Genomic DNA, 21,527 nt, shown 5'->3' with positions numbered 1-21,527 from the left:
CTACCATATGAACCAACAGGACGTCTAAATCGGGTCTGATATGCATTTGAAAACATCACAAAATAGGCCCAAGCAGAACCTTCATAAGAAAATTAAAGGGCTAAATATGGCATCCCTTTGTCTGTGGTATGAGGCATAAGTCCACACACCCAACAGTCGGTTGTGTTGACTACCAATTGGTGTTGGTGCAACAACTGGACAAATGAATTGTTAAAATATTCTGTTCTCCTGATTAGTTCATGTTGGGGAAGCGTATATAATTGATGTGGGGAGATAGTAGAATGAAGAGGCAAGGAAATAGAAGTAGGGACAGATTTGTGCTGCATAGTATGAACAATCCTACCTACACAAGCCAATAAGGTACTCAAAAACATAAAAACACACAATGTTATGCCACATCGACTGTACAATAAATTACAATATTTCTTTCTCATCTTTTACTTCTTATTGTTCTTTCCCAATGTGACATCCATCCTCTAAAATTGTTGCTCACGGCAATCTTCCTTACTCACTCGGCTGTGATTATTAGCCGTCCTATGACACTGCAAGTCCTGGGGGCCTAGCCACTATACAGGTCACGAACCAAGACTCCTACCGTGACCCTGCAACCTGGACAGATGATACATGTCACAAAAGAGATGAAAAAGCTCAGGTGTCCTTGACCAGTCTAGGCCTTAAATTATATTGAGTTCTGTTCAGTACAGTTTGGTCCTGAAATAGGGTCTGTGGATCTGTAGTGTTCAGTCGGAGATGTGCCGGTACGGCTTCTTGTAAAACGTCGTCATCTTCTTTCTCTGACCGAGCTCCATCCCGGTGTGCACTACTGAAAGGTACAAACTGGGGGACCCTTTCACCTTCAAAATCACCTACACCCTTACGGACCCACTGGTCAAAAGGCAAGGGCAAGGGCACCTTTTTGCAGTGCACGCCATGGATCCAGTTATTTTTCCCTTCGACTTTCACTGCTGTACGTGTCACCAGAAGAACTTGTTGAGGCGTCTTCCAACGAGGTTCCAAATTTCTCGTCCTCTGAAAATTTTTCACACAGACCCAGTCTCCAGGTTGGATAGAATGACCTGGGTCTGTGGAGGCTTCTGGTAGAGCGTTTTGAACCTGTTGGTGGAGAACACGCAATTTAGTGGTGAGGTCATGTAAGTAGTCAATCAGCATTGGATACTGTATGTCAGAATACTTTTTAGGGCGAGGGACTCCCCAAACATTAGCCGGGCGCCCAAAAACAACCTCGTATGGGCTGAGTCCCAAACGAGAATGTACAGCTGTTCTAGTGGATAGGAGAGCCAAGGGTAAAGCATTGGGCCAGGCAAGACTCGTGCTGGCCTGTACCTTTGCAAGCTTAAGTTTGAGAGTGCCGTTATAGCACTCTACCAAACCCACTGATTGAGGATGGTTTGCCGCATGGAATTTCTGCCTAATACCAAGACCGGCACACAACTTTTTCATAATTTGGCCCACAAATTCACTTCCATTGTCACTCCAGACAATGCGTGGCAAACCAATCCTGGGGTAGAACACTTTCAGAATAACTTTGGCAGTGGACAAAGCAGTGTTGTCTTTCATGGGGTAGGCCTCTATCCATCTGGAGAAGGCACACACCACCACCAGAACATATTTGAGATTGTTGCATCGTTCCATGTGAATATAGTCAATTTGCAACACCTCAAAAGGGTATGTTGGGGGAGCAAAATGACCTGCTGGAGTTGGGGTTCCCTTTCCTGGATTATGCATCAAGCAAACGATACAATGCTTCACTAAATTATCTGCACATTTTGGAATCCCTTCGTTCAGCCACACTGGAGCCAGAAGCTTACATATTCCTTTCACACTGATGTGGGCTGGACCATGCGCCATAGCAATTACAGGCAGTACATAGGCATCTGGTAACAGCCAACGCTGATGTTCTGACAATTCTATCCAACATTCCATCGCATCTAACATTCCTGTACTCTCTTTCCACTTACTCAACTCCTTCTCTGTAGCCTCTCCTTGAATCAATCTCACACTTTCTATTGTGTCCTCACACATCCCTCTTTCCCTGACCCAATTCGCAGGGCCCGCAACATACATGCGACTTGTAGCATCCCTGGCTGTTTCTTTTGCTACCTCATCCGCAAAGGCATTCCCGCGACCAACATCATCAGTAATCCTCTTATGCGCACTACACTTTACGATTGATATCTGGGTAGGCAAAACAAGTGACTCAAGAAGGTCAGTTACCAATTGACCATGCTGTATTTTAGTACCGTGGGAGGTAAAGAATCCTCTTTCCCTCCACAAACGACAGAAACTATGTGCCACACCAAACGTATACTTGCTGTCGGTATACACATTCACTCTCTTTCCCTTAGATAACACACACGCTCTGGTCAAAGCTATCAGGTCAGCTGCCTGAGCTGAATTATGTCTGATGCGTGCTGTCTCCACGATTGTATGCAAGGTGGTAACAGCATAAGCTGAAGTTGTCTCACCATTAGGGAGTTTAAAACAAGAACCATGCACCCATAGGATCCCATCCGGGTCCACTAGTGGTGTATCTTTCAAATCAATTCTACCTTTTGTCTCCTCCTCAGTACGGAGAAAACAATTATGTTGTTCCTGAATACCTTTCTCCTCTGGAAGAGGTAACAATGTAGCTGGATTTAAAGTGTTACATCGTTTGATGTGCACATGACTAGCCAAGAGCGTCAGCTCATACCCAGACAAGCGAGCACTTGTAAGATGCTGCGTTTTCGTCCTATTTAGCAAGGTATCCACTGCATGTGGTACCATAACAACGAGAGTGTTATCTAGCACCACTCTAGCAGACTGACGAATAGAAATTGCTGCTGCTGCTGTAGCTTTAAGACAACGAGGCAATGCCTTGGCTACTGGGTCTAACGTAGCCGAAAAATAGGCACATGGCCGCTGTTTGTCTCCAAATCGTTGTGTTAAGACTGACAACGCACAACCCTCTCTTTCATGGACATAGAGCGTGAAGGGCTTACTGTAATCCGGAGTACCCAACACAGGAGCAGAGCACAGAGCAGTATGTAAATCAGTAAAACTCTTCTGACATTCGTCAGTTCAAGGAAGGGGTTGGGGTGTGTCTTTCAAAGTGAGTGCCAACAAAGGTTTGGCCAACAAAGACAAATTTGGAATCCACTGTCTACAATAAGAGGTAAAGCCCAGAAAGGCACGCACTTCTCTTTGTGTGGATGGCACAGACATTTGTGCAATTGCTTGGATACGTTCCGGGGTCAATCGCCTTCCCTCCTTCGACAAGAGATGACCTAAATAGGTAACCTCTTGGCGGGCATATTGTAGTTTAGAAGGTGAAACCTTATGATGAAGATCAGATAAGTGACGCAACAGTGCAACAGTCACATTCTTGCAAATATCCTCTGAATCAGCAGCAATCAATAAATCATCCACATACTGAATAAGGGTAGCGCCTGGCGGCAAAGGAAAAGCATCAAGCTGACATTTCAGAGCTTGACTATAAATGGAGGGGCTTTCACAATAGCCTTGGGGTGCGCGCTTGAACCGGAAGCTTCGGCCTCCTAAAGAGAAGCCAAAAATATCCCTACTCACTTCAGAAATGGGGATGCTGAAGAAAGCATTTTTCAGATCAATAACAGAAAACCACGCTGCCGAGGCAGGTATCATGGTTAACAGGGCAGTTATATCTGGAACAACAGGAAACTGTGGTACAACAATTTTATTAACCTCCCGAAGATCAATCACAAAGAGATAAACAGGAGGCTGAGAAAGATCAGTGTGTTTAAGAACAGGAAGAACAGGACTATTGCATACATTTCCTCTTGTCTACTCAACAACACCCTTCTGAACCAAATCATAAATAATAGCCAAAAGCGCGCTTTCACCATCATTGGAAATTTTGTATTGAGGGATGCGTTGCAATTTAGCATTGGGCTTGAGGGTAACAACATAGGGTGGGCTCTCAAGACAACCAACATCATTTGGACCCGTAGCCCAAAGTGTTGCAGGGAGAGAGAGCAATTCAGGTGGAAATTGATCTTTAGCCAAATACATTAGAGAAGTCAGTTTCTGCCCCAAAGCGAGATGTACACCAGAAGGAGAACAATATACCGTGGCATGCATTCTTTTCAATAAATCCAAACCCAATAGATTTTCGCCGCAACCAGTCGTTAAAAGAAGCGGAGCCTCCAAATCATAAGAACCAATTGAAATAGGCAGAGGACAAGAGACCGGGCTACGAACTGGGGCACCAGAAAATCCTACGGATACATTCGTTAAGCCAGACAAAGGTGCCCCAGGGAGTTTGGAATGAATGATAGAACTTCTCATCGCACCAGTATCTAAAAGAAATGGCTCTGAAACACCCATTGTAGTGACATTAACATAAGGCCCTTTCTGATCTACTGGAATCAATACAACTCCCTCACTTTGTCTATGGCTGTCCTAGTTAGCGTGAAGATCTTCATTCTCACCTTCAACATAGTAGTCATCATTGTAATACTGTGTGGACTGAGTATTTTGCTGATCAAAGTAGTTCATAGAATTTGGAGGTGGAGGGGAACGCTGTGTTTGAGGCAACATACCTCGACCTCTACCCCTGGGCACTAACTGGAAACCACCACGACCTCGTGGAGTGGATGGTCCTCCATTACGCTGTAATAAAACCGGGCAGCCATTCTTAAAATGACCTTCCTCCCTACAATAGGCACATTGGTTAGGGCCTAACATAGGCCCCTGAATAAAGGGCTCAGGCTTTTGAAACACCCTCTGAAACTCGGGAGGCTGTGGAAACTGGCGCTGAGCAGAGCGAGGAGGATAAGCTTGTTGCAGAAGAACCTTTGTTTTTAATTCTTTAGTCTTTTTCTCTTGCTTATCTTTTTCCTCTTTGTCCCTGTTTTCGTAATATTGAGCAGTAGCCAATATCTGAGCAGAAGAAGAAACAGCCCATGAGCTTTCAGAGTCTTTCAATTTATGTGACAACTCGGGAAGTAAATTAAATACGAATTTATCTACAAATAATCGCTGTCCACCCTCCGTAGTCATATCCTGACCACTGTGATCAATAAACGTCTCCTCAAAACGAGTGAAGAAATCGGAGACCCTCTCATCTTTCTTTTGTTTACACGCAGATAATTTATCCCAATTAACTCGTAAGGCGGGCATCATTGTTTTCATTAAAGTAATAATCCTACCAGGGATGTTTTAAAAACAAAACATCAGGCTTAGCACCACCCACTTGGGCTCTATCCGCGGCAATTATAACAGCCCAGGTACCACCCAATTCTTGAGCGTGATCCTCTCTACGAATCCGAGCCCATAACGCTTGTGGGACTACGTTTCCCATCAACATGTCAATATCGGCTAAATTCATAATACAGGCATCAACAGTCTGGGACAATTCCTTATAGTAGCCAGCAGGATTTTTACGGGGATCCGGTAAAGACTGTTTGAGAGCTAAAACATCAGATCTCTTCCAGGGGACATGTACCCATATACGCTGGAAGTGAGCGGGAATAGCTGGATTATTACCTGCTTGTGCAACCTCTTCCCTCCATATCGGAGGAACCTCTCTCATTGGTTAATGTTTCAATGTCAGCCGAACAGCAGGATCAGAATCAAGAAAAATTTGTGAAGGAAATAAGGACCTAGTAACAAGTGTCCTTACGGCGTCCTTAACCTTAGAACCCACAATGAGTCCTTTATCGAAATTAGCCTGAACATCTAACAGACCCTGGGGGACTATACCCAAATCCATATCCTCCCATCCTTTAACAAGAGTGTCACACATAACATTAAAAACATATCTCTGCGTGGGCACATCCCACTGATGAAAGGTGGTCATGATATCATTCACACTATACTTGGGACCCTTCTGGATCCATTTGCGAGCGAGAGAGTCCAACGCCACCCGTTCGTCGGAACCTGGAAGTTGACTACGAGACTGTCTTCAAGAAAAAGCCAGAGACATGTTCAAAGTCCCAAGAAAAGGGGACAAAAAACCAGAGACAGTATCTGTGATTCGTTTGCGCACAGTAGGAGAATTGGACATAAGGACAGGGGACAAGGTATTAGGCGATACAGGAGAAGAACTGGCAGTTATAAGGGGAGCCGAAGGCAAAGGGGATTGAGGTTCAGGAGATGGAGGCAAAGGAATCAGTGGCAGAGGAGGTGGGAGGGGCAATACTGGAAGGGGCAAATGTGGAAGAACCGGAACAGGTGGGGGGACAACAGGCAACTGAACAGGTCGTAACAACGGGGGTGCATTAGCACCTTGTACATAGGGTGGAGGCAATCTCAATAGGTGAGACATCAAAGGGTCTTCCTTCAGATCCTTACTTTCATCAGAAGGGGGAGTAGGCAACACCGGATAGCATCTATCTATCGCCATACGATGCTGTCTCTCTGAAATTTCCATTGCATGATCAATCTCATTATCTTTAAACTGCTGGGCAGCCTGTATAATCGACATACTTTGTGCTTTCTTCTCTCGTTTTGCCTGCTTAATTTCTTTTTGTTTAGCTTCCTTACGCCAGAGGCGGAAAGAGTCAAACATTGCCGGCCGGGCTTTTCTTTTGAACAATATCGCTTCCAAATTGTCTAATATGTCAGGCTCAAAGCTACCATTCTGTGGCCACTGCAGAACACCATCATTTTTCGTGTATCGGATCCATGCCTCGTTAAAGGCAATGGGGCCAACACCATGTTTTGAATAGAGCTCCAACCGGAGGAATCGGACAAGAGTCCTCCAGCCGGGAATCCCTATCACAACCAAAGCAACAGAACTTCCTAAACTTACTCAGACCAGGCATCATTATTTCACTGGACTGTTCACAAACATCAAGGGGTTAAATCAAATAATACAGCACAAACGTACTCACCCCTTGGCTTCGGCTTTTGCAATAGCCGAATCAAAGACCCAAATCAAAACAAAATAGTGGGAGCTACCCACCAATACTTAACTAAGTGTCTTCTTACGCCAACAGAGGCCCGTCTAACGTCTCGCGATACCAAACATTATCAAAGGGAACAAAGCAGGGTGCAGTCAGGGCAGCAGTCGTCAGCAGCTGTCAGAAAGGAGAAACCGCTCTGAAAAAGACATTCGGACCATTTCGACATACAGGGGTCGCTTGACGTGGTTCGCGATTCCTCCGGAATTTTCTTTGCGGGGCTCCTCACGACCCTCGGGCAGAACTGCTACCTCTGAAGAAGCCCCACGTTGGGCTCCAAATTGAAGAACCAGACCTTATGGGCCTGGTGGCACAGGGCACGCCTTCATCTCCTGGGTTCACCTGCTTTGTCGAACAGAGACACGGGACACTCCGTTAGGCGTAGTGTGGTAAATATTTCGTTACCGGTACTATTTTTTATGCGGTAAAGTCTATTAAGAACAACTCAGTAAAATGAGAGGCAGAATCCGTGGTATTAGAGGTTTTAAAAGGGCTTTATTCCTATACAAAGGAATACAATTCGAATTGTAGGCATTCTATTCCATCACCACGAAAGTTCAGGAAGGAAGGGCATATATTATTGACAGGTAATCATTTTTATAGAAAAGGCATTACAGTAAAACAAATGCAGTAGGCGTATCAACTGATAAGACAAAATAAAATATGCATGCGTAACTAGAATAGGCGTAACTAGAAAACGTCATTATACATGATGTCACAAGTGGGTGGATCCATAAGAGAATCCTGCAATGTCAGCAGAAATATTTTGGCAGAGATGCGTGCGCAGCCGCATGACGTGTGATTGACGTGCAACTAGAGGGAGAAGGGGACTTGACATTTAGCTCTACATGTGGAGACAGAAGTCTGGGGTTATGTCAACCTAATCCCAAATCATATCTAATATCCTATGTTTAAAGAACTGTGTTATCCAAAAAGAGAGGTCTCTTAGGATAGAATCTTATTCTATACTGACTATACTGACTGTTAGTGCGTGTACAAGCGTCTAAGTGTCTACACTAAATGCGAGGGGGTAGGAATATTCCATGGTAACAGGGCTATGAATTACTTGCATGAGGACAGCGAGGCCTGGCCCTTTGCACGGTAGCTGGAGGAATGTTTACCTAAACAGCTAGACAGGAATGCATCGGATGAGGGGCGGAGGAGATAATCTTGAAGGTGAAATATAGTTTTTGGCAGGCAACGGGCTGGATCAGGCACTGTTAGCCGCGCAGGGAGTAAGACAAAGTTCATGGTCACAGATGCAGGCTCAGACTGGAGCTTTCAGAGGCAGAAGGCAGGAAAAGGCTTGATGACAGAATTCGGGCCTACTCGCCTGAATCTGTAAAATGTGGAAAGTGAACCACATAAAGTCGGTGGCCTTTCATACTTAAAAAAGGAATATCTGACCCATTCATGGTGGATCTGAAAGAGGACATGTTGACGGTGGACGCACATATACTTGCGTCTTCAAAACTGGAGCAGGAGGGAACATACATGTACTTATAGCATGCACATGGAGCCGTTGGGGTCTACGATAGGGGACATAACTGATCACAAAATTCATATTTCCTCATTCCCTCCTTGTCCCCTTCGGACCCTTAGGAGATATCGATCTTCATCAATCCATCGATCTGTTCATATAGCATCATTTGTTCTTCTTTCTTCTTCCGGGATCTTGAACGAAAACTTGGATGTGGGATACACGAGGTGGCACACAGACCACAAATCGCTGGCCCACATTGTAGACATAAGCAGCAACTGAATAGTATGAGAAAGCCAATACCTAGGAAGGAGAGCATTCTCCATCCCCAGGCTGACAACACGCCCCAGAACCAACCGGACCAAGTCCAGGTGCCTGGACTCTGGTGTATCTGGCTTACGATCTTATGAAGGCGGGTTATGGCTTTATATACTGACGGCGAATTTTCTGGTATGAAAATGCAACAACTTGATCCGATGACCCTACAAGCTCCGCCCCTATCGGCCAGGATGACGTCAAGGACAAGACGATTTTGAAGCACAACAATCCGCATAGCAGACTGCTCTTCTGTTAAATTGCCTAAGGCGGAAATAGTTTCATTCACTACTGCTTCAAGGGTTCTGGTTAATCTACGTATCAGCTTACTATAAGTGACTGTACCTATATAGGGAAAGAAACCTTTATTGAAATCTGTGTATTTTTCCCATGCTGTTTCAGTGTAATCGACAATTGGGAGATCTCTCTGCTGTCTATTGTGTACTAAATGGGTATTTCTATGATAATCAGGAGGAGCTAGGAAAACAGGTGGTAGAAGGAATGCTATGTAACAGGTACCATCCCAATCTAAAGGTAGGCGTATATATGCGGTCTGGCCACATATAAAGTAGGAATGACGAGAAGCTCTAAATGTAGACTTGCCTTGATCACTGAATTTTATTAGAGTGGTGCATTTATTATGGCCCATGTGTATGGAGCCATTCTTTCTTATACATAGTTCCCCTTTTACTGGGAATACGGACATGGCGGGCAAGATTGGTGTAGCCTCTGATTCAACGTTCAGGATCATAAGGTTAAGTGTAAAATTACCTAATCCATATACTTCATTTTCTAGATCAGTTCCTGTTCTTTTGGGAAGTCCCTCCTTGTTAGGGTAGCAGACTTTAAGCAAAACTAAGTTCAGGTTTCCCCATACCCAGTTGTCTTGATAAACTGCGGAATCCGAATCTAGGGAATTAATCAAACTAAACCATGCTCCACAGGAGCCATTGTGTGTGAACGGATAGGGAAAGAGGGGCAAAACTCCCTTATAGTTCTGATAGGGAGGGAGTCGGCCACATATCCAACAATTTGTGGCATTGCTGGTTTGATGGGAATGATGTAGCATACTAATGAATGTGTTGTTGCGCAGCGCAAATCTATAGGACAATTCATGTGGAGGTAATTCACTAAAAGAATGTTCTGCAGTTATATTGTAAGCACGCTTAGGAATAGGGTAATACATGTGCAATAGGATGCTGACAATGATGATTAGAAGACTTAGAAAAAACAAAATTAATAATGTTACTGTGCAGTGACTACGAAATGATTTACAATACGCATGCTTCTTGAGCTGTATTTGATGATTTTTTTCTCTATTCCGGTCTAGAGGATACATGTCAGAGACAAATTCAACCGATTCACCTTGGAGAGGACTTAAACAATCAAATTGTCTGACTTACTAGACCTCAATTTTAGTTTATACAGTTCTGGTTTTGTTAATTCAGCCAAGGGGAGCTTTGAGTCTGTCTGTGAGGGAATACAGGGTTGAGTCTCTACGCTGGATGGTAGTCCATAAAATTTCTTGATATGACTCGAGTGCAACCACCCTTTCCTTCCCTCGATCTTCACAGCTGTCCTTGTGGTGAGTAGAACCAACTTCGGTGACTTCCACCTAGGATCCAGTTGGGTCTTCCGGTCAAAATTCCTGACCAACACCAAGTCCCCAGGAACCACGTCATGGGGTTTTACCTCAGTATTGTCGGGAAAAGCTGCGGATACCTGTGAACGACAAGATTGTAGTGCAGACATCAAGGAAGCCAGATAATCTATCAGCATATTACAGTCAACATCAGTGATTTTACGAGGTATAGGCGTCCCCCACATATTTGGTGGTCTACCGAAGATCCCCTCATACGGGGATAGCCCTGTTCGAGAATGTGCTACCATTCTCATGTAAAAGAGCGCAACTGGTAAGGCTACTATCCAATCGACTCCTTTCTCTCTACATATTTTGGACAATCTAATTTTCAGAGTTTGATTATGACGTTCCACGAGACCTGCCGCCTCAGGATGTCGGACACAATGGAATTTCCATTTGTAGCCTAATAGAAGGGAAACGTGTTTCATTAGTTCGGACGAGAACGGCTGGCCGTTATCTGAGTAGACAACACGTGGTAAACCGTACCGTGGGAAGAATTCTCGAACTAACTGTTTGGCAGTAGTCGGGGCAGTGTAATCTGAAACCGGGTAGGCTTCGGTCCAACGGGAAAGAGCACAGACAACTACGAGAACATATTTGAATCCTCGACATCGTTCCATCTGGATATAATCCATCTGGAGGACTTCAAAAGGGTGATCAGGAGGCTGAAATCCACCCTGTTCTACGGGAATGCTTTTACCTGGGTTAAACTGACAACATATCATACAGGTACGAACTTTTTGTTTAGCTGCGGCTCGCAAGTGTTTGTTGAACCAAATGTGTTGAATGCTGTCTAGCATAGCTTTTTCTCCTAGGTGCGCTGGACTATGTATAGTGTTAATGATGACTTGGACCATTGAGTCGGGAAGAAACCATATAGATTTTTCCTTCGTCATCCATCCTTGATCTGTTTGGATCCCTCCTAATTCAGTCCATTTCTTTATTTCGTCTGGTGTAGCATGTGTCTGTATGTCAATTACATCAAGGGCGGGATCCTTAACTGTCATGCAATGTGTTGGTGTCGGGACTATTGTCGTTGTCATGTCAGTTGTGTGAGTCTGATTCTGAGCAGTCTGTTTAGCTGTTCTGTCAGCTAGGTCATTACCCTGAGAAATGATATCGGTAACCTTTGTGTGGGCTTTGCATTTCATAATCGATATTGCAGTAGGTAGATGAATCGCGTCTAATAGGGCTTGAATGAGGGGTCCGTGTTGGATGTGGGCACCGTGAGACGTTAGATAACCTCTCTCTCGCCACAGTACGCCGAAGTCATGGACGACTCCGAATGCATAACGTGAATCTGTGTATATGTTAACTTTTTTATTTGTGGCTTGAATACAGGCTTGTGTCAGAGCGGTGAGCTCTGCTGCTTGAGCTGACAAAGTGTTAATACAATTTGTTTCAATGACTTCAGTGTCTGTTGTGACTGCGTAAGCGGCCACTAACTCTCCTGTACTTGTTCTCATACATGACCCTTCTACATATAATGTCAAGTCTGGATCTGACAAAGGGATGTCTGTCAAGTCTTGTCTGGGTTTCGTCGTGATAGTAATAACTTCGACACAATCATGTGCCAATGGATCTGTTCCGCCTACTGGTAACAGTGTGGCAGGATTTAACGTATTACAACGTCTGATTTCTATGTGTGGCTGAAACAATGTTAATTCGTAACCGGTGAGTCTTGCTATAGTCAAGTGTTGTGTTTGTGTGCGGTTCAAGAGGACCTCTACTGCGTGTGGTACTTGTACTGTCAATTGATGTCCTAACACTATGGCATCGCTTTGTCTGATTGCTAAAGCTGTTGCTGCCACTGATTTCAGGCACGCTGGAAGAGCCTGAGCTACTGGATCTAATGTACTAGAGAAATAAGCACATGGTTTGTGTGATCCTGCTTGTTCCTGAGTGAGTACTGACAAAGCAGTACCTTCGCGTTCTGTAACAAAGAGTGTAAACTGTTTGCTGTAACATGGTGTTGCTAGGACAGGTGCTTGGCATAAAGCTTTCTTTAAGCTTTCAAAGGCATGTGTATGTTCTGGAGTCCAAGGGAGGACAGTCGATGTGGCTGCCTCCTGTGTTGTCAACTGGATGAGTGGTTTTGCTAGAAATGCATATTGAGGGATCCACTGCCTACAGTATGAAGTGAGGCCTATAAAAGCCCGCACCTCCTTTTGTGTCTTGGGTGGTGGCATGTTAGCAATTAACTGGATGCGATCGGGTGTAAGCTGCCTTCCCTCCTTGGACAGCGAGTGCCCAAGGTAGACAACTCGCGGGACACAAAATTGCAGCTTAGAAGGGGACACCTTGTGCCCCTTGTCAGCCAGAAATTTCAAAACCGTCAGTGACGCTATTTCACATTCAGGTTCGCTTCGGGCGGTGATCAGCAGATCATCGACATATTGAAGCAAGGCAGTGTTAGCTGGCATGTGTATACTGTCAAGTTCTCGTTTCAGTGCTTGGCTATAGATGCTGGGGCTTTCTGTAAATCCTTGAGGTGCGCGTGTGAATTTAAAACTTCGTCCATTTAAACTAAAACCGAACAAATATTGACTTTCCGGATCGATTGGGACACTAAAGAAAGCATTCTTGAGATCAATTACAGTGAAAAACGTTGCTTCTGAGTCAATAGCTGTGAGTAATGAGGAGATATCTGGGACCACAGGGTATTGTGGTACAATACATTTATTTAATTCGCGCAGATCAATAACTAATCGATATACTGGTGGTGCTTTTGGATCCGTTCTTTTAAGGATCGGAATTATCGGGGAATTACATACATTGGAGTCAGTTTCCACAACCACTCCTTGGGCAATAAGCTCGTCAATGATTTGCAGTAAAGCCACTACAGCATCTGGAGGTAACTTGTATTGTCGCATTCGTGGTAGTACCACTCCTGTCTTAAGTGTGACTCGATATGGTGTAATGTTCATGCAACCAACATCAGTGGGGCCTTGTGCCCATAAATGTGTAGGTAAATTCTGCAGTCGGTGATCCATGTCTCTGGATACGTAGTGACCTTTAAAGTCACGTAAAAATAGTCGTACTCCTTCCGGAGAACAACATATTATGGCTCCTAGAGCTTTCAATGTTTTTATACCTAACAGGTTTTCTGGACATGATTTAGTAAGCAATAAATCTGTAGTACGTGTTAATGGACCGACTGTAAGTGGAAGAGGTTGTGTTACGTCATTTATTATAGGTTTTCCTGAGAATCCAAGGGAAATATTTTGTGAGCCTGAGAGGGGTGCCCCTGGAACTTCACTGCGTCTTATAGTTGTTCTGCTTGCCCCTGTATCAAGTAAAAACTTTCTGTCTTCCCCTAATAGTTCACTATGTACATAAGGTCCCTCTTGGTCTACAGGAACCTCTATAAGGGGTAAGCCAACTTCCCTCTCTAGGCTATCTCATGAGTATCGCTGATAATCGGGATAATCTGTTTGTGCGTACTGATACATCTGTTGTGTTGTTGCTTGAGTTGCAGCAATAGGCTGCGCTTGTGGTGGTGCTACGATCTGTTGTGGAGCTGCCTGTTGCGGAGCTAATTGTTGCGGAGCTAACCTAGGTTGTGCCTGCTGAGGCATTAGTTGTTGATTCTGATCCTGTCTAGGTGGACGTGGTCTCTCATGCGTTCTACCTGTGGCAATATTATGTTTCAGGACTGGACAATCGTGTATATAATGACCTGGTTGTTTACAATAGTTGCATGTCCCTTTCGCAGGACTTGCGGAATCACCCTTTTGATGACTATCGGCTGGAACTGACTGTGCAACAAGCATTTTCATTTTTGTATCTTTCATACGTCTTTGTTCGTGTTCTTGTTCTTCTCTAATTCTATTGTGGTGATATTGCAACATCTGTAGCATCTGTGATGGGGTATTACCTTGCCAGGTACTTTCGAATTTCAATACTCTATTCTTGACTTGTAGCAGAGAATATTCAACTAATTTTGTCACAAACAGATGTGGATATGACTCACTACTGGCTTTTATGCCACTATTTATACTAAAACATTTTTCAAATCGGGAATAGAAATCACTAGTGTCTTCATCTGGTTTTTGTTTACAGGCTGAGATTGCACCCCAGTCTTCCTTTTTCGTAGTTAATAAACGTGGCAGTACCTGTATTAGTAATCCTGCTAGTGCTGTAGTCTTTTCCCCAAGCCCTGCTCCTGCAGCTCGGGCCTTTTCTTCGTTTTCTAATGCTGTCCAATCTATCTTTTGGTCTCCCACCTCCCATTCTTTTTCTTTGAGTTTCTCATAAACACCGGCGGGTAATAGGACTTTCAATATTTTCATAATATCGGGGTAGGTATACTCTCCCATGAGTAACATGTCTTTTATCTCACGGTGGAAACCTGCTGGGTCCTTGTCATGGCTGGGTACTACTTTCTTCATTTCTAATAATTCCAGTTTGGTTATAGGCGTGTACACAAACACGCGTGTAAAATTATCACCGGCACCTCTAATTGGGTGTACTTCGCGTAACGGATTCTGTCTATCTATGTGATACATTTTTCTTCCCATGATGGGAACTGGAACGTGTTCTGGGCATACGAAATTTAAATATTGGTTTCGGGATTCTAGAATTTCCTTAATCAAATCAGTACCTGACCCTCTCCATATATTCGTGAGTAGTTCTGTCAATATGTCAGGTAAGGGTCCTGGATCGGAGTGTTGGCTTTTATATAATATAAGGAGGTGTTGAATCATGTATATACTAGCTAAACGCTGTTCATATGGGTCTAGATTCAGAAACGTGTGTGCAAGTACATCATCATTGTATTCGCCGGGACTGTCAGCCCATTGTACTGCTGACCTGGCTAATTCTTGTTCGTCCATGGAATCAAGCACGTGGTATCCCCTTCGATCTCGGAGTAATTTATCAGCGGCTTGGAATAAGTGTTCAGGGGATTTTGTATTTAGCATAGGGTTTGGAAGATGTCTATTACATTCTGGACGTATTGGACGTATTGGGTCGTTAAAACCTCTGGTATTATTATGGGATCTTCCTCTACCTACATAAGCTATTGTATCTACTTGGTCTGATTCTTGCTCCCCCTCCTCTCTGTTTAGGTCAGTGGCGTCTACCTCTAATCTTTCTTCGTGCATTCGTTCTACTTCTTTGCGGATCTTTCGGTACATAGCTACTATACATAACTGTTTATCATGTCTCCCTTCTGATATATTCTGGCCCCAAGTGACAAGTTTTTGCATTTCTTCCGGATTTACCCCAGGCCGGTCTTGATTTCTGATTACACAGTTTATGAGGAAACGTAACAGTTGTCCCTGTACCTCCGCTTTCTGGTACTCCATGGCTCTGCTAATACTTTCAGGACCTCGTCCTGACTGGACAAAGTGATATATATTTTCTAAATGTGTAGCCATTCCTGGTAGCTTCGTTAAATATATTGCAGCTCGTCGAATACGTAATGATGACAGCAGCATTTCGTCCCGTTTACCGGGCACAGGATCATATCTACAATCTACTAGAAGTTCCTTAAGCATGTCGGGAGTTGCTAGTTTGGGCGTACGTTGGTGTGCTAATTCTCTAAGGGAAAATTTATTTCCTCTGGGTGGCGTAGAAAAAATGTCTGTCGTACCTCCTGTAGCACCGTCTGGGGTGCTGGACGTGAAAGGATTTGTTGAAGGTGAGACAGCAACCGTCGTTGCGGGAAAAGCTGTAGAAACAGATGTGTTTGTCGGAATGTGTGTCGGAGCTTGTTATTGTGGAGGTACAGACGGAGAATCTTGGCGATGAGCATCATCGGTAAGCGGTCTATGTGGTGCGGTATTTGCATACTCGGGAGCTGCGTCATCTAAATAAGAGGAAAGGAAAACATCTTCTGCGGTTCTGGGATGCCCCTTGGGATGTGCTTTTATCGGAAACAATGGAGGTGGCAAGTCTTTTGGTATTTCCGGAGTAGCCTTAGGTAACCCTTCGGCCAGAAGTGGATACATACAATTCATAAGGGCGTTTCTTTGTCTGTCTACTTGTTCTGATTTTACTCGGGTACCTTCCTCAAGTAATAGATTTTCTCGGGTTTTATTTGAATTCTCTCTACCTTTCTCTTCCTGTCTGAGTGCTTTTTCTGTACGTCTATATGATTCTTTACGCCATAATTCAATGGCATCTTTCTGTGACTGTCTGGCTTTCTTTTTCCATAATTCTTCTTCTACTCTCATGATGCAATCTGCATCCCAGGTCCCCGCTGCGGGCCATCTCTGACTCTCTGGTAATTCTTTGGTGTAGTCCACCCATAAATCAAGAAATAATACGGCATCTAGGCCATGCTTATGATACATAAAGTACCCTGGAGTGTCCCTAGGTGGGATGGGAACAGCTTCTTCGAGTACACCTTTTCTAGTTTTGATCTGTCTTAGTTTCGAAAAGAGCGGCATTTTTAGACCTTATTACTAGAACACACTTTATACAAAAAAAACACAATAATGAACAGTCATTCACACCACAGTATATAGAACGTATTTCAAAACATTTAACACTTAACAGTTTTACGAACAATGATAACTAATAGAAAACTAGTTACTGACATAATACTGACACTAGATAATACTTATTTATATTAATTTATATGCAAAACATACTATATATACTGCTAAACAGTACAGATACACTGCTAAAACAGTGCAGACCGGATTTGTGTACCCAAACCCGTCTTGACCGGCACAGACTATGTGCACGTTAAATGCCTCCCCGGTAATGGTACTCACCGGGTAGCTCGGAACGGAAGGCCTCGGAACGGAACTGAAACTGGACCGGACTGGACTCGACTCGACTGGACTCGGAACTTCGGAACCTGGTGGGTCTCTGTATACCTCGGATCTTGCTCTCTCAGCTAGGCTCTGGTCGGGATACTTCGCACTTCTCACCGCCTCGTCTGGGTGTTGATCGCAGCCTCAGTCGTCCCCGCTTGGCCGGAGGGAGATACAGGAAATCCTGCGGGTACGCGTTTTTGTCCGTTCAGCTGTGGCAGGAGACCGGGCCTGCAACGCACCGCCGGCGCGTGAGATGAGAAAGTGTCCCTATTCGGGCGCCAATTTATGTGGTAAATATTTCGTTACCGGTACTATTTTTTATGCGGTAAAGTCTATTAAGAACAACTCAGTAAAATGAGAGGCAGAATCCGTGGTATTAGAGGTTTTAAAAGGGCTTTATTCCTATACAAAGGAATACAATTCGAATTGTAGGCATTCTATTCCATCACCACGAAAGTTCAGGAAGGAAGGGCATATATTATTGACAGGTAATCATTTTTATAGAAAAGGCATTACAGTAAAACAAATGCAGTAGGCGTATCAACTGATAAGACAAAATAAAATATGCATGCGTAACTAGAATAGGCGTAACTAGAAAACGTCATTATACATGATGTCACAAGTGGGTGGATCCATAAGAGAATCCTGCAATGTCAGCAGAAATATTTTGGCAGAGATGCGTGCGCAGCCGCATGACGTGTGATTGACGTGCAACTAGAGGGAGAAGGGGACTTGACATTTAGCTCTACATGTGGAGACAGAAGTCTGGGGTTATGTCAACCTAATCCCAAATCATATCTAATATCCTATGTTTAAAGAACTGTGTTATCCAAAAAGAGAGGTCTCTTAGGATAGAATCTTATTCTATACTGACTATACTGACTGTTAGTGCGTGTACAAGCGTCTAAGTGTCTACACTAAATGCGAGGGGGTAGGAATATTCCATGGTAACAGGGCTATGAATTACTTGCATGAGGACAGCGAGGCCTGGCCCTTTGCACGGTAGCTGGAGGAATGTTTACCTAAACAGCTAGACAGGAATGCATCGGATGAGGGGCGGAGGAGATAATCTTGAAGGTGAAATATAGTTTTTGGCAGGCAACGGGCTGGATCAGGCACCGTTAGCCGCGCAGGGAGTAAGACAAAGTTCATGGTCACAGATGCAGGCTCAGACTGGAGCTTTCAGAGGCAGAAGGCAGGAAAAGGCTTGATGACAGAATTCGGGCCTACTCGCCTGAATCTGTAAAATGTGGAAAGTGAACCACATAAAGTCGGTGGCCTTTCATACTTAGAAAAGGAATATCTGACCCATTCATGGTGGATCTGAAAGAGGACATGTTGACGGTGGACGCACATATACTTGCGTGTTCAAAACTGGAGCAGGAGGGAACATACATGTACTTATAGCATGCACATGGAGCCGTTGGGGTCTACGATAGGGGACATAACTGATCACAAAATTCATATTTCCTCAGTAGAAGATCAGGTTTATTAGCTGCAGCTAAGTACAGTGGTCCCAGAAGTACACTCTGTATGTTCTTAAGAGACTGACACTTTACTTCGTGGCGCACAATCTTTTATAACACACATATTCACCAAGAACACTCCCAATGTATACAGGGTTAACCAATGAGAAGAATGTGAAAACATGATATTAAGTAACTCAACTAAGTCTCTCTTCCAACTGTGTTTGTCACCCTTCCCCTCAAGTTAATCAGTGGTAGTGTTTATAATTCGACTTGCAGGTGGCAGGACACATTTGTATGCCTCAGAGGACAGTGGTGAAATGAGAGAATACGAGTAAAGAATAGCGAAGGCCAGAGGATAAGATAAAGTCAGAAAAGAATGGTGCGAACCAACAGATAGTTGAGACAGGGATCAGTCAAACCAGACGAGGATTAGTGGAGTCGGCCAGACCCTGACACCAGTTACATAAACAGAGGCAGGAGGTTTTTCGACACGTCGCAGTGGGAAAGGCAAAAAGACTTTGTTCGCCGTGCTGCCTGAGTGAGGGCAACACAAAATGGTGGCGGGACACAAAATGGTGGCTGAATACGAATGAAATCGGAAAACTGAATTACCTCAGGAGTGGGTCACTCTCTTCCTCCTGTCCCTCATCAGTTGCCATGAGCAAGCCCATGTCTGCCCTGTCCACATATGGCTTGAGCCTGTTTACATGGAGCACCCTACGGGGGCTCCTGGCAGTTCCAAGGTCCACCAGGTAGGTAACCGCTCTCTTCTGCTCAAGTATTGTATAGGGGCCACTCCACTTGTCTTGGAGGGCTGCTGGGGCCAAAGGCTCAAACACCTATACTTTCTGCCCAGGCTGGTAAACAGTCAGTACAGCCTTTTGGTCATGCCAGGCCTTTTGCAATTCCTGGCTAGCCTCAAGGTTTTTAGTTGCCTTCTTCATGTACTCAGCCATCCGGGAACGGAGACCAAGTACATAGTCCACAATATCATGTTTAGGGGGTTTGAGAGGTAACTCCCATCCCTCCTTCACTAGACACAATGGACCCCTAACTGGATGTCCAAACAGAAGTTCAAATGGGCTGTAACCAACCCCCTTCTGTGGAACCTCTCTGTCGGCAAAGAGAAGGCAGGGCAAAAGTATGTCCCATCTGTGCCCAAGCTTTTCTGGGAGACCTTTGATCATGCCCATGAGGGTTGTGTTGAACCTTTCAACTAACCCATTGCATTGTGGGTGATATGGGGTGGAAAATGTATAATTTACTCCACACTCCTTCCACATTGCTGTTAAGTAACTAGACATGAAGTTTGCACATCTGTCTGATACCATTTCCTTAGGGAAATCCACTCTGTAAAAGATTTGAAGTAGGGCTCTGTAGGAGAGTAGGATCTGCACTTATGTTGCCCCCACTTTTTTCCTGATGTTAACACTGGTTTCTGACTATAGTCTGGCTGGGTTCCTGCTAATCAGGGCCCCAGTCTCTCTGTTCTCTCTAAACAACTTGGAGTGCATATTAGATGCACTAGTGATTGAATACTGTGGTACCTTATGAGCCCCTAGTATATGGTACCTTAGGTACCAAGGGCATAGGTACTTCACAGGCCTACCAGGGGCTGAGGCGTGTATTGTGCCACCCCTGGGAAGCAGACTAAATCTGACACCACAGGCCTGCTACTGCAGTCTGGGTGAGGTAGTGTTAGCTCTCCTCACTGAGGTATAGGTTCCCTATATCTCACCTTACACACACATAGAAACCTATCAGTCACCCCTAAGGCAGGCCCTGTCAATCTTGAGGGCAGGGTGATTGGTTTACAATGTGAGGGGGTGCCTCTGCATAAGCAGGGCCCCTCTGCAGCTGGCAGAGTCTATTTTCTGTGGCTTTTTGTGAATGCGGTTAAACCATATACTCTTAAGTGCATTATAACCTAGCGGTGAATGCTATCTTTGGGATGGCTGCATCAAAACATGTTGTGTTTGGTGTCAAATGCCTTGGAATCATACCCCCACACCAGTTACTGGCGTGGGAGTATGATCCCACCCTTCTAGAGGGATAGACTGTGGAAACATGGTAGAAATCTGAAAGAGCCTGGCATCACAAAATGGATGGAGCTTAATTTTCACCTATAAAATGTATGCATTATTATATGACAAAAAAGCAGCAGACATGATTTTTATAATGGCACGCAGATTGTGGAAAAGCAAGATTGAAAACATAGGGCTTCAGTTTGGAGGTGTTTTTATGTGAAAACATGCTTAATTAATTGAAGAGCCATGCTTATATGTGATTAATCCATATGTAATCTCACTATAGAATGCACATTAATTTAGAAAATGTATTTGTACTTTCAAAATGGCATCATGTATTTTTGCAAGAGTCGAAATGTGCTGAATTGTGTTTCACAGTGTAGAAAACCACGTGATTTTAGTTTGCCTTAGTGGACTAAAACTGAAACAGTTTGGAATGTGCTACTTTTTCCCTAGCAACTTTCAATGAACGGGCTCTGAGCTTCCTCCGACCTTCAAAATGTTGAATATTTTTGTAGCCTGTTTAAACGTGGAGAGAAGAACACACTTTTTCAATAAATCACAAGATTGAAATTTGAACAGGAACAAGCCTGATTAATGACGTATCCAGTCAGCCCATGGGGAGATGATATGTCTTGAATTTCTGATTGGACCAGCTATTAGGACTGAGCACGTGAACTTTTCCTAGAAATATGGCTTACAAGTGGGAGGAGTGCCTCCTTTTTGCCTTGCTTTTCGTCTCTCTCCAGGCCCAGTTTCTGTGCTGGACACAGAGAAAGGGAGGGGCTGCATTCTGTGAGGGCTATGGTGCAGCTTGAGACACTGACTAGCACAGCGAAGCAGAGGGAAAAAGCTGTAATGATCAGGACAGATTTAGATT

The 21,527-nt window shown here is 44.2% G+C and overlaps 1 long non-coding RNA gene across 1 annotated transcript in view; it reads right to left on the bottom strand.

The window, feature by feature from the left end:
- Nucleotides 1–438: 438 nt before the first annotated feature.
- Nucleotides 439–21,527, bottom strand: part of LOC146813565 (uncharacterized) — a 484,226-nt gene continuing 463,137 nt past the window's right edge. Inside the window, exon 3 of the long non-coding RNA XR_014966997.1 lies at nucleotides 439–1,113. This is a non-coding gene — a long non-coding RNA (uncharacterized LOC146813565). The remainder of the gene's footprint in view (nucleotides 1,114–21,527) is intronic.

This window comes from Triturus cristatus, chromosome 7, assembly GCF_964204655.1.
Source record: "Triturus cristatus chromosome 7, aTriCri1.1, whole genome shotgun sequence".
Taxonomy (NCBI): domain Eukaryota; kingdom Metazoa; phylum Chordata; class Amphibia; order Caudata; family Salamandridae; genus Triturus; species Triturus cristatus.
The sequence above is the reverse complement of the archived record's forward strand: the minus strand, read 5'-3'. Positions and strand labels throughout refer to the sequence as shown.